The sequence below is a fragment of the Anser anser genome (assembly GCF_964211835.1).
Source record: "Anser anser genome assembly, chromosome: 1".
NCBI classification, from domain to species: domain Eukaryota; kingdom Metazoa; phylum Chordata; class Aves; order Anseriformes; family Anatidae; genus Anser; species Anser anser.
Genome location: NC_139720.1, coordinates 32,085,551 through 32,097,316, shown reverse-complemented (window position 1 = coordinate 32,097,316; position 11,766 = coordinate 32,085,551).

The window sequence follows — 11,766 nt, the reverse complement described above, 5'->3', positions numbered from 1 at the left end:
ATGGTTTAGTGGTAGATCTGGCAGTGCTAGGTTAAAGGTTGGATTCATGATCTTAGAGGTCTTTTCCAATGTAAATGATTTGATGATTCGATGATTCTGTATTTCAATTAATTGCCCAAGCTTTAACAATGACGGGTAATTTTCAGTAGAAATGTAGGTTACCTCACAGTTGCCTAGTTGTAATCCTAGTAGATTAATGGAGATTATTACTCAGCTTTAAAAACAGAAGATATTTGCAGAGATTATACTGAAATTTTCACTTGAGGAAGTGAGGAGAAATTTTCATTGTGAAGTAGTTCTCAAAATATCCACTTAGCTAGCCACTTAGTGGATCTATATTAGAACAGCTTGTGCTCCGAGATATTCAGGAAATTTCAGATTTGTGGTTCTCCAATGCTTTTTTTAAGCCCTTGTGGGCCTATTAAAATTTTAAGTTTCTGGAAGTAATATCAAGCAACCAGGAATTATTGAATTAAAGAAGTTATATTTTGTTTCTTCAGTTTTACTGTTACTTTCTGCAGAGCAGCAGTCAATTCTTTAGAGAATCCTCATTTAAACTTATGAATGTGCATCTTCCTGAATATTTGATAGGAAATTTCCACGTTTTTTCTTTTTCCTTCTCTCTCCTCCCTGCACAGCTTTTAAAAGATAATCGCTATGCTCTTCTTTCATTTGAATGCTTTCAATTTTTTCTTTTATGTCCGTATCTTATGAATCTTAATGTTCTGCCAGTCACATGCAGACATATTTCACTACAGCAGTTCACATTAAATCAATTTGTAATGTTCATATGAATTGCTTTAAAATACAAAAGTAGATGTAGAAGTTATCGTAAACTGAAAATTTTTGTCATTGAGTTAATGAGTATTTAGGGCATATTTTTTTCAGGTTTTAAAGAAAATGAAAGCAATATTATCAGTTTTAACTCCTAATTTACAATTAGAAAATTAATTTTTAGTCAAAGCTGATATTTTTAGTATTAAAAATCTGTAATTTTTAGTGTAGCTGATAATAATGCTAACCTACTGTTTCTCACTGAGCAGGTGATGCATAGGGGGCACTGCTTGCCGCTTAGATATTGTGAATTTCAGAACTAATGCAGTTTCTGACCAGCCATTGGTACTCATATTTTGTCATCTAAAAGTATTCCCTTATGTTTCATTTTATGGTTTCATTTTACATTTTTATGCCATGGTTAATGCTACCCAAGATGAGTCAGGACTGCGAATCTAAAACCAAGAAATAAAATCCACTTTGCTATTCAGGGTATGAGTGTTATGCACTGTATTTGTCTCTTGATTAGTTGTTCTTTGTACCAGTTTAGTAAGTAACCTAGATATTTTGGGAGTTTACTGCCTGTCATGAGTGATCAGCTTTGCTGTTTGCTGCCTCCTTTCTCTACTACCCCTCTACTACCATTGCTGCCCATCTGATTGACGAATTGCTGTCACTCCATGTGTTCGTCTCACAATGATATTTCTGGATCTTGGTTGCTGGTACGCCATTAGCTAACATTGCTTTTGCCACCAGGTATATGTTTTCAGAAATGGGCCTTTCCGGTTAACAAGCAAACTATTTCAAGCCAGACGGGTACCTGGGGTGGGCACGCCGCTTTCTCCACAGTGCGAATCAATGAGCACACATCTGGGCACAGAAGTATGCTATTGACTCAAAGTAGCTCCTAAGCAGTGTCGTATATTTCTTGTCTGTAGCTTGGGGAGAAAACTTAGTTTTCCCTTCAACTTTATGTAGACTACTACAAAATTTGATACTTGTTTTTCTCTATGGACAAAGGCTTTTTACTAGAAGCATGCCTTAGGAAGAAAGCTTGGCCCATGGAGCGGTACAGTTAAACAGAGATGATCTGAACCTTTCTGCTTGCCTGAGGCAGACAGGCTCAGCAGGGCTTTGGAGAACAGCAGGAACAAAAGAGAAGTGCTGGGGCAAAGAGTGTGCACTGGGGTGCTTGGTCTCTGTTCTGCTCCTGTAGGTGCTGGGCAGCCTCTGAGGGAAAAGTCTTCAGTAGACTCTTTCACTTTTCGCACATGTACAAAGACAGAAAAGTGGCTTATGACTTCAAAAAGCCCAAACAAAATTTTAGGATTACAGGATACAATTGAGAGTACACAGTGCGTAAAACTGTTCTAGCTGAAAATGTAACAGCTGCAAATAGCCCATTGAAACGTGTAGGTTTTTGAGAAGTACCTTCTTCACTGGTCCAAATAAACAATGAGTATAACTGAGAAAAAATATGTGATGGTGGGATATTGCTCAAAAACTAGATCAGTAACTAATTTTTGTAATAATCCTGTTGGCCTACTTTGATCTGCCCTTGGCCAGAATAATGGGATGTAATTAATAAAAACTGATTTAACTTGAAAAGATAAAGGTTTAACAGTTCACAGCTATTTAAATATATATATAAAGAGAGAGAACTTCCTCCATTTTTGCTGTCTTAGAGACCTAAGCCGTGTCTAAGTTAATTAGAGGTTGCTTTGTTAATGTACATTTGTCTGAGAGTACACTGGGAAGAACTTCCATTAAAAATGCTTTTGTATTTTTACCATTTTCAGAGTCTAAGGTTGAGTTTTACCTTCTTGCAAAATAGATGTATTTTGTACATGTTATAAAAAAATCCAATTGCTTTGGAAGTAATGTTTTTGTAGACTAGACACATTATCCACTTAGTCTCTGAAAATACATAATTTTTAAGGAATAGATTATATGGTGCATTGGACCTACTACCACATTTCCTTTTTGTGTAAATTACGACTCTTTGAGGATCCAAACATTTATTTTTGTGTCAGCAAATCAAGACTCCATTATCCAAAACAACACTGAAAAGAGGAGTTTTGAAATAGTTCTTTCATGGTATTCACTAGCATGTCTGTGAGCATTAAAGGACACGAACATAACTGCGTCTCTTAAATGGAAGCATTTGGCAGAACTGTGCCTGGTTGAAATCACTAGGACACTGCCTTAAAATACTACATAAGCACAAAGGACGTGTGGTGATGTACAGCCTTTAACAAGACGGATGAATGCAGGCCTTCTGACCTCATGTAGAAAATCTCAAAAATCCTTCCCTAATTAGTTTTACTCCTAAAAGCAAAAGTTCCAGAAGCTCCTTGAAGTCCGCCAGGGATTTCACTATTGTTATTGATTTAATATGGAAGTGCTCAGATACTGTAGCAATGGATGGCAGCATAAAGCACTGATAAATCGATTAATAGAGCTTAGCCTTGGGGTGTGTATTAGTTCATCTAGTCTGATCTCTCATATATCACAAGCCATTAAATTTCACCCTGTTGCCTCTATACTGAACCCAATAATTTGTTTGACTAAAGCATAAGTTGTGTTCAGCTAAATCATACCTTTCAGAAAAATGTCCAGTATTGGTTTGAAAGCATGAAGAGGCAAAATACTTTCCTTCACCAGTTTGTTGCAATGTTTCATTTTTCTCATGGTTATGAATGTGTCTCACTTCTCATTTGAATTTCTCTGGCATTAGCTTCCAGCCATTGATTCTCTTTATGTCTCTCTCCCCTGTGTTAAAGAGCTCCTTAATACCCTGCAGCTTTTCCTCATGGAGGTACTTAGACATCGTAATCAAATCACTTCCCAGTTTCCTTTTGGATAAGTCAAACAAATTGAGATCATGAACTCCGTCTCACTAAAATGTGTCATTCAATTTTCGTGGCTCTTATTTCTACCTTCCCCAATTTTCCAGAGTCCTCCTTAAAACAGGGGCAAAGGGATGGTATACAGGATTTCAGTATAGAGGACTTGGTAATTTTAATACAGAGGTAAAACCTTCCTGAATTTGTACATTAAGTGCTCATGTTAGCTTACTTTTTATTCCTGGGATAAGATCTACATTTCTAGATGTGGTGTCATTTGTCTTTGTTAAAATAAACTGTGGTGCCATTTCACAACAGCAATGCAGACTCATCTGTATGACTGATGTTGTTATCCCAGTTTATCATCTTGCAAGATGTTGTCATCTGCAAGCTTATCAGCAGAGATTTTATATTTAAATCCAAATCACCAATAGAAGATTTTAATAGTGTTATGTCCTTTACAACATCACTGGAAACAACTCTTTGATAATGCTTTCCTTCAAAGCTTATTGCTTCAGAGTGGTCAGTTAATCTTGCAAGATTTTGTTGTCTCTGTTTTTTCTCTGCCTGGCAAAATTTCAACTCCAGGGAATAAAGAAATATACTGAGGAATAAAAATCTGATTTATTTTCCCGGGAACCACATTAATTACTTCTGCTTGTAGTATTTCTAGTTTCCAGTTAAATTATAGTTAATTATTTTGCAACTTTTATAATAACTTTTATGTCAGAATAATCTCATGGTAGTCTGGCTACGAGTAACACAGTCATTTTATCTCCCAGTTTGAATAATATTAAAGTTATTTAATTTATCTTTCAGAATTTTCTGGAAATGCAAAGATTTATTGGAACTATTAACAACAGCATTCTTCAGGGTATTCTTTTATGGTTTCTTACTGTAAATTGTCTGAATCTACTGATTATGAAATATTTATATATTTCAATGTTTGTTTAACTTTCTTGTGGTTTGTTAAGGGACTAGAAAGTAATTTCAACATCCTCATGTGATGCAAATATATTTTATCTCTGAATACAGAATACTTAACTGAATGCTTTTTCATTATCAACAACGTTATCATTAGCAATAAAACCAATTTTATTTCTTTTGCTCTTTATATATCCCAAAAAAATCAGCATTGTATTCTTAGTCCTTGATACTGTTGATTATATCCTTTTTTTTCCTTTTCTTTTTTTTTTTTCTTTTTTTTTCTTCCCTGCTGATGTACTACTTACCAGTTTTGCAATATGAACATTATGGTAACTCCTACATCATTTAGTCATTTGTACTTTTTCCTTTTGTTACTTTTATCTTGCTGAAACTCCACTTGGAAGAATCTTCTTTGTGCCGCTCTGTAAGATGCTTGTCTGCTAGCCGGAGTTACTGGGCAAAGCTGGATTATCTGCAGTTACTCTGTGCCTTTTCACCTCCAGGTCTGGTGAAACTTTCATTAACCCTTAACTTTCAAGTCTTGAACTTGTGTGTTCACACAGAGAATAAGCAACAGACCAACCAACTTGCTATAGCAGATTTCCTGCAGGACAATCAGCAGTTTTCAAGTCTATTATAGTCAGTGCACAGGAGGGAGGGAGATGTGATTGGGGAGAGAACTGTTGCCTGATAAATGGCCATTTCAAGTGAGTTCATGTTGGTAAGCACAGATGCCATAATATCATAGAGATGATGTCTTGCAGATGTGTTGGAGTGACATCTTGTTGTTGAAAAGAGGGGATACCCCACTCCTTTATTCCCTTTGGGATCATGCTGTGAGGTTCAGAAACGCTGTGATATGGTATTAAATCAAACAAAAAATAAATGCCTTCTTCCCCCATCCTCTTAATTTTGTGCAAAAAAAAGCTACATGTACACCCCAGTATTTGTTGTAATATCCTGATTGAATGTAGGTGTAACAGAGAAAAAGTAACTTCTGAAACTTGAATGCCTGACGCTAGCAAATACCACGCATTTTTGAAAGATGTAAAATAGGTGGTCAGCTGAATAGCAAGAAAAGTATTTCAGAGCCTTAGCAGCAGAGATCAAATGCAAGGTAGGAAGAGTATCAAAGTAGCTCCTAGAATTTCTAAAACACACAGAATCCTGGAAGGGTTCAAGTTGGAAGGGACCTCTGCAGGCCACGTGGTTCAGCCCCTTGCTCAAGTGGAGACACCCAGGACCACATCCAGGCAGCTCTTGAAGATCACCGAGGAGGGAGATTTCACTACCTCAATGTTCCTTTGCTCCATCACCTGAAGTGCTTTTTGATGCTCAGAGGGAACCTCCTGTGTTTCAGTCAATGTGCATTGCTTCCTGTTAGAAATTGTTAATACTGTTGAAAACCAGACCTTTCAGAGAGTGTGCGTGTGTACTGGGTTTACGTGGCAAGCTTTGGGGCTTCAGGGGTGGCCTCTGTGAGAAGAAGCCAGCAGCTGCCCTGTGTTAGATAAGGGCCAGTTTCAACTGGCTCCAAAGGGACCCACTGCAGGCAAGAGACAAGCCAATAAGTGGTTTGTGCATCTGGGGGACCAGTTTTAAGAAATGGGGAAGAATTGCTGTACAGCAGCAGCTGGGAGAGAGAGGAGTGAGAACCAGCCCTGCAGCCCCCAAAGTCAGCGCAGAATGACGGCAGGAGGTGCTCCAGGCACGCCGCAGCAGTTCCCCTGCGGCCTGTGGAGAGGCCCCTGGTGGAGCAGGCTGTCCCCCTGCAGCCCATGGGTCCCACACGGAGCAGATCTCCACGCTGCAGCCCGTGGAGGAGCCCCCGGTGGAGCAGGTGGATGTGGCCTGGAGGAGGCTGCGGCCCATGGAGAGCCCCCGCAGGAGCAGGCCCCGGGCCGGAGCTGCAGCCCGTGGAGAGGAGCCCACGCAGGAGCAGGGGGCCTGGGGGGAGCTGCCGCCCGTGGGGGACCCGTGCTGGAGCAGTTTGCTCCTGGGGGATGGACCCCGTGGTACGGAGCCGTGTGGGAGCAGTTCTTGAAGAGCTGCTGCCTGTGGGCAGCCCCCGCAGGCTCAGTTGGGGAAGGACGGCATCCCGTGGGAGGGACCCCGCGGGGAGCAGGGGCAGAGAGTGACACGGAGCGGCGGAGACGAAGCTTCAGGGACTGACTGCAGCCCCCATTCACCATTCGCTATTCCCCTGTGCTGCACTTGGGGAGGGGTTGGAAGAGGGCGGATGGGGAAAAGGTGTTTTTAGTTTTGTTTGTTTGTTTCTCACTGCTCTAGCTTGTTAGTAATAGGTAATAAATTTCATTAATCTCACTATGCTGAATCTGTGTTGCCTGTCACGATAACTGTTGAGTGATCTCCCTGTCCTTATCTCAACCCCTGAGCCCTTTGCATCGTATTTTCTCCCCCTTTCCCTTTGAGGAGGGGGAGTGAGAGAGTGGTTGTGGTGGAGCTCAGCTGCCCAGCTGAGTAAAACCACCTCAGCATGATGCCCATTGCCTTCAGACTGCAACAAGGAAAAATTTTGCTGACCAGTCTAGTACCTGTTTCAGAACAGAGTTTGTCTTGCAGGTTTTTTCCTGCTTAAAGTTAACTGTGTAATTATATCTCAGCAAATTAGTAGGAAATATACAGATGATTAACTTGGGAAGAAGAGACATCCTATTTCTTTGCAAATGATTCTCCTGCAGTGAAGAAACTATCCTTATAATGGTACAGTCAGAATTATTTCCATTGGAGTGCTCTAGCTTTTGCCTGCATTGCCCTTACTGGCCAGTAGAAGATTATTTCTCAAATGGCAATCCTCTAAGTTGCAGCCTTGTATTAACATAGAAGTATGCAATTATTCCTGATGGTCTATGTATAGTTATATTGGATATTGTGTTCTGCAGTTATGTAGAGTTATTTCCGTTCTTTCCATGTAAAATTAAGCTACCACTTAATTCTGTTTTCTCACTTCAATAATATTAAGATGATACTCATCATTTTGTGGCGGAAGAGGATTTTTTGGCTTTTATTTCTACAATATGCCAGATACTGCTGTTCAGATATTCTTTGGTGCCACATTATGAAGGAGAATGTGCATGTGCAAGTAGTACAGTTCCTTTATTGAAGACATCAAGCTGGATTCATATCATCAAGCTTCTCTGGACTGACAGTGGTAGACCACCATTTAAATGAAGGAGGAAAATAGGGATTTCCAGACTTGTGCAATATAATTAATCTCATCCTAAGGTAGACATCTAAAGTAAATCAAATAAATTGCAGTCTTAAAGTGCTTGTTTTTCCCCATTGATAGAAAGAGTCTAGGAAGCTCACTCAAAAACAAGTGTCAAAATGTGAACTCCTCATGTGAGCTAAGGTGAATCCCAGACAAAACTGCATGCATTTAAGATTAATTCCTTGCCATTCCAACTATTTTTGAATGTGTTCAGGAAAGAATATTAGCTTTTTGAAATATGTTTCTTTGATAATGTTGGAATAATTTAATTAGTAAGTGTTGGTCTGTGGTTAACAGGATCACTAGATAGTGTGATATGTTTCTGTTTCCTAACTGAGCAGGATTGCATCCTGTAATCAGGTGCAAATAGAAATACGATTTCAAATTATTTTTTCCCCAACTAGTATATTTTTAAAATCCACTTTGTGTTCTTGTGAATATTCTTGTTAGCGAACTCAACAGTGAACTAAGACTAATCAAACCAAATTAACTTCAGCCAACTGACTGTTATAGTATCCACACACTGCATGTAGGAAGATATCACCAGTTTGATATTTGTTGTTGATATGTGAATTATGATTACCTCTACACCTATTCCTCAGAATTTCTAATTCTGGCTCACAGTTTCAGTTTCCTAATATACTCTTGATCAGAAAAGAAGGCCATTATGTAGCTATTGCATTAATAAAATTAGAAGTTTGAACTTCAGAGTCTTGTATGAGGCCTTTCTATCTTTAATTTCTGGGAAGGAATCCATCTAGCCCAACAAAATTGGTTAGTAAGTTTATTTTTTCACTTCTGCTCTGAGTGAGCTCATAAATACTGGTGGACATCAGCTTGAAAAAGAAATGCCAAATTGTCATATTCGAGATCTGCATTCATTTTCAGCATTGTGGAAACTAACAGTATTCACTGCTTCCCACCTACTATCTCGTTACCCAGGCCTTAGTAGAAGCTTGTATCAAAAAAGCTGTGGAAATAAATCTCCTTTTCATCTTGTTGAAAGAGTAAATCTCAAGGACATGGAGGGGATTTATTAAGTAGTTGAAAGAACTTTAAAAGAAAAAAAAAAGACAACTATGTGGTTAATGACATCAAGTCATCCTTATCCTGAAAAAATCTTGATGATATAAAAATCAGTAAAGATAGTGCCTATTTGACTTAAAAATCATGTGCTTCTGGTCAACGGAGTTGCTTAAAATTAGAGATGGATTTACTGACAAAAGCATCAAAAGGCTTGTCAAATTCAGGTCAAAAGACCACAGTGAATTACACCTACCTCACAGAAAGCCTTTGCAGGTTCAACATGGAGCATGTTTGCCAGGGACGTGACAGCACCATCACCATCTCTTTCTGCATTGGATGACCAGTCAGGAAAATAATTTTTTTTCATTCAGGTAGCTTTTGAAGTTCTTCCACATCTTTATCTTGTCCCATTTCCATCTTCAGAGTTTAGTTTTGCAAATCTGGATGTGTATTGACCAGCGTCAATCTCCCCAAAGGTCATTTCAAGGCTCTTAAAAGCACTTAGGCTTCATGTAGTAACATTATATGACTTTCTATATGCAGTTTGCTCTTTGTGCCAACCATAGCACCCAGATTTGTTTTTATTCTGTTTCCTTACACTTTGAAGTAACATGTGATAATGTCAGTGTCAGTGTGGGTGTAGTCAGAGGTTCCTTCCAGGGGTTCTTCAACCCAGAGGATGGTCACAGGGGAGTTGGCCAGGTTACCCTTCCCACCATGACAGACATCTCCAGGTAGCCCCCTTCAGTTGCCTAGACATTCAACACATTTAGTTGATCAAACATCAATATTTGCATGTAAATATCCTCAAACTACAAACAGAGTGGAAGGCTCTTCCTAATGCTTATGGCAAAGTCAACTCAACACAGAAATTCTGTGGTAATTTCCCTTAGGCAGCAAATCTCTGGAGTGTGTGGAGCCAAACTTCTAATCAGTCATCCACTACTGCGTAACCATAAGTTTTAGATCACCAGGTCACGAATGGGTAACAACATCTGATTCTCCACATGGGGATAGCCTCACATTGATTCCTCTGCAGCCTGGGAGGCCAAAATCTTTTTGCCTGAGCTGTCTCATTCTTGAGGCCTCTCAGACAACTTTCTGGACTGGCCTCTCCCAGTCCCTCTCAGCCAGAGAGTATTACCGTAGGTGAGTAATTAAGCATCCTAATTACCCTGTGCTCCCACAGAATTCTCTTTCCTCTGCCTCCTTCATTCTTCTATAGAGTTACCACAATTTCTACCTTTTGATAGCAGTCTTTAAGACTTCTGTCCCTGAAACTTAAGCATCTTCATGTTGTGGAAAGCTGTTGTGGATATTCCCGGTAATTAGAGCGGTTTTGTTCGTGCATAGTGAGAAATGGCTGTGTCAACAACCAAAAAGACACTATGTGGTGCACATATACAAAAAGTGGTCTAAGTTTTGGGGTTAGCATGTGGGCAGAGACCTGTTTTCCTCAGGGAAACCACCATATCAATTTAGGATATATGGAAAAACTAAAAAAAATAAGAACTTTTCCATTAACTCAGTAAAAATTATTTTGGCAGTCATTTTTGTCTTTACATCTGCTTGTAGAAATGTTTTTTGTTTTCTTCCATGATTTTGTAATACATTTGCTTCAAGGCATCTTCACCAACACACAAGGTGAAGCTGAAAATCCAGTACCATAAAATCTGAATGTGGGGTTAAGGTTAAGAAGGTTAACGGGACTCTTGTGGCTAATCTCTTGTGCCAGATTTTTCTAGGAAATGGTTTCAGGAAAAGTCACTAAATATGAAAAGGATTACACCTTGTGCAGGGAGGATAAGATGTTGAAAGGTCTCTGTGTTTAAGCATGGGTGTACTCTTACTACAATATGCACGTGAATATAAAAACCAAATGCATTGTGAAGAATATTCACTTAGGAATAAGCTGTCTTCCCTTTCCATCATTTGAAGGACTCTGTCAGAAATGACTGAAATGTTTGTGAGGTTGCCATACTTAAATGAAAGGTGCTTTTTTGACAGGAGATCGCCACTCTACCAGAGTGCTGCTTCTCCTTTCATCATTTTTCTTCCCATTGCAGATTCCTTTGACTGGCAGCTGAAATCGAGAACTTTCTGACATCAGAATGTGTCTAACAAGCAAGTCTCATTAAAACCAAGCAAGCATATGCCTATCTTAGAGGCTAACACAAAGTCTAGTTACAGTAGCCCTTCTTCACTATTTCCACTCCTAAATTTCCTAAGATTGTGGAAGTAGTTTGTGGGTAGATTAAGTGTTGTTTTTTCCTTTGGTACAACCAGATGCTTCATTTTGCACAGGACTGGCTCCTGCCAGCACAGAGCCACGCGCCTGCTCCCACCACCAGCAGAGCTGCTGCCTCCTGCTGCCACACCAGCCCTGGCTTTAGTGGCTTGGTGTGGAAAGCTGCCCCGGCACATCATGGGCACGGGCACTGAGGGTCCCCTGTCTTTGGGAGGAGTCAACGGTGCCTGATGGATTGCAGTCCCATGGTCCTATTTATATGGTCCGTCATACACTTGAAGGCGTCCTTGTGGGATATCAGGTTGCGATGGTTTTATTCCGTGCCATTCCTTTCTCATCTGGCGACTACAATAAATCACCATTTGTTTGTTTGTTTATTTTCTCTGGAGAATGCAGCAATTATATTTAATAACTACAACAGTTGCCAGGAATGCCTGTTTGGGCCTCTTTCTATGAGTCCATTTTGTGTCAAACTGGTTCTCTTTGTAACAGATCCTGGTTTGGTGCTTTGCTGCTTTGAATAACAGTTTATTTGCTTTGCATTTGTCGATAATGAAGTAGCCAAAAGTCACCTTTAGTACTTTCCTTAAAGTAACTAATCTCTTGATACCCTGGGGCTTTGAATCGATGGCCTTAAATCAATATTTTCTATATAAAGTTATTGTTTTTCTTCACCCTACACACTGTGGACTGGAAATCGATGGGGTACATTT